The sequence below is a fragment of the Neofelis nebulosa genome, chromosome 1 (assembly GCF_028018385.1).
Source record: "Neofelis nebulosa isolate mNeoNeb1 chromosome 1, mNeoNeb1.pri, whole genome shotgun sequence".
Lineage (NCBI taxonomy): Eukaryota > Metazoa > Chordata > Mammalia > Carnivora > Felidae > Neofelis > Neofelis nebulosa.
In genome coordinates this window covers 118,955,840-118,958,529 of record NC_080782.1, presented here as the reverse complement: position 1 = coordinate 118,958,529, position 2,690 = coordinate 118,955,840, and positions in this window count along the sequence as shown.

Genomic DNA, 2,690 nt, shown 5'->3' with positions numbered 1-2,690 from the left:
AATCTCTTGAACCCATTCCAATCAATTTGGGACCTTTCCAGTTCACTGAAACTACTGTTGGCAAGGTCACCAGTGGCAAAATTGCTAAATTCACTAGTCAATTCTTAATCCCCCACCTTACTAAACCTCAGAGTAATGTCTCCTTGAATTACTTATCAGGCGTGGGGTGGAGGGGTAGATGTCAAAGCCCTTAAAAGTTGAATGTATGGCGGTACCTGGGTGGCTTCATCGGTTAAGCATCCAACTCTTGATTTCAGCTCAGGTTATGATCTCACAGTTCTGGAGACTGAGCCCCCGTGTCAGGCTCCATGCTGAGGGTGGAGCCTGCTTGGGATTCTCTCTTGCTCTCCCTCTGCCCCTCCCCCCCCTCATGCTCAAGTTTGCATGCATGCTCTCTCAAGATAAATAATCTTTAAAAATATATATATATTTTTTTTTTAATTTTTTTTATTTAATGTTTATTTACTTTTGAAGGAGAGAGAGACAGAGTGTGAGTGGGGGAGGGGCAGAGAGAGAAGGAGACACAGAATCCAAAGCAGGCTCCAGGCTCTGAGCCGCCAGCACAGAGCCTGACGTGGGGCTCAAACCCACAAACTGCGAGATCATGACCTGAGCCGGAGTCGGACGTTCAACCGACTGAGCCACCCAGACACCCCAGAAAATATTAAAAAAAAAACAAAACTATTGAATGTTATGTAGAAAGCAACACTACTATATCACGAACCCCTTCTTATAGAAAAAACAAATACCAGTCTCCCTGGGGGACTACCGAGGCCCACAATAGAGAGATAATTTACTTGTGGAGTTTATGGTAACCCTTACCTGCCTCTACTGCCAGACTGGGTGTGAAACAGAAGCCTCCTGACAGGCTGGGCCATGCACCCATTCCAACTAGCCTCCGACTCCACTCTGACAGCTGCTTTCTTCCAGAAGGTATCCTTGGGCAGTTGCTTGCCAACTCCTGATTAGCTGATCACAAAAGGCCAAGCCTGTGTCCTGAAAGATTAAAGGACTGAGCACCTGTTGGCTTTAACTGGGCTGGTTGTCTGAGTGACTTGTGCAAGAACAAAGGCCACCTGCCCACTCCAAGGACATCAGGGTGCTCTGAACATGAAAACGCAGGCCACGGAGTTCCGGAAGATGGCGGCGTAGGAGGACGCTGGGCTCACCGTGCGTCCTGCTGATCACTTAGATTCCACCTACACCTGCCTAAAGAACCCAGAAAACCGCCAGAGGATTAGCAGAACGGAGTCTCCGGAGCCAAGCGCAGACGAGAGGCCCACGGAAGAGGGTAGGAAGGGCGGCGAGGCGGTGCGCGCTCCACGGACTGGCGGGAGGGAGCCGGGGCGGAGGGGCGGCTCGCCGGCCAAGCAGAGCCCCCGAGTCGGGCTGGCAAAAGCGGAGGGGCCGGACGGACTGTGTTCCGACAGCAAGCGCGACTTAGCGTCTGGGAGGTCAGAAGTTAACAGCTCTGCTCAGAAAGCGGGAAGGCTGGAGGACAAAGGGAGGGAGAGCTGCTGAGCCCCCGGACTGCAGAGCTCAGCTTGGCGGGGAACAAAGGCGCTCGCCAGCGCCATCTCCCCCGCCCATCCCCCAGCCAAAATCCCAAAGAGAACCAGTTCCTGCCAGGGAACTTGCTCGCTCCGCGCAAACACCCAACTCTGTGCTTCTGCGGAGCCAAACCTCCGGCAGCGGATCTGACTCCCTCCCGCTGCCACAGGACCCCTCCTGAAGTGGATCACCTAAGGAGAAGCGAGCTAAGCCTGCCCCTCCCGCCCCCATGCACCTTGCCTACCCACCCCAGCTAATACGCCAGCTCCCCAGCACCACAAGCCTGGCAGTGTGCAAGTAGACCAGACGGGCCACACCACCCCACAGTGAATCCCGCCCCTAGGAGAGGGGAAGAGAAGGCACACACCAGTCTGACTGTGGCCCCAGCGGTGGTCTGGGGGCAGACATCAGGTCGGACTGCGGCCCCGCCCACCAACTCCAGTTATACACCACAGCACGGGGGAAGTGCCCTGCGGGTCCTCACCACTCCAGGGACTGTCCAAAATGACCAAACGGAAGAATTCCCCTCAGAAGAATCTCCAGGAAATAACAACAGCTAATGAACTGATCAAAAAGGATTTAAATAATATAACAGAAAGTGAATTTAGAATAATAGTCATAAAATTAATCGCTGGGCTTGAAAACAGTATACAGGACAGCAGAGAATCTCTTGCTACAGAGATCAAGGGACTAAGGAACAGTCATGAGGAGCTGAAAAACGCTTTAAACGAAATGCAAAACAAAATGGAAACCACGACGGCTCGGATTGAAGAGGCAGAGGAGAGAATAGGTGAACTAGAAGATAAAGTTATGGAGAAAGACGAAGCTGAAAGAAAGAGAGATAAAAAAATCCAGGAGTATGAGGGGAAAATTAGAGAACTAAGTGATACACTAAAAAGAAATAATATACGCATAATTGGTATCCCAGAGGAGGAAGAGAGAGGGAAAGGTGCTGAAGGGGTACTTGAAGAAATTATAGCTGAGAACTTCCCTGAACTGGGGAAGGAAAAAGGCATTGAAATCCAAGAGGCACAGAGAACTCCCTTCAGACGTAACTTGAATCGATCTTCTGCACGACATATCATAGTGAAACTGGCAAAATACAAGGATAAAGAGAAAATTCTGAAAGCAGCAAGGGA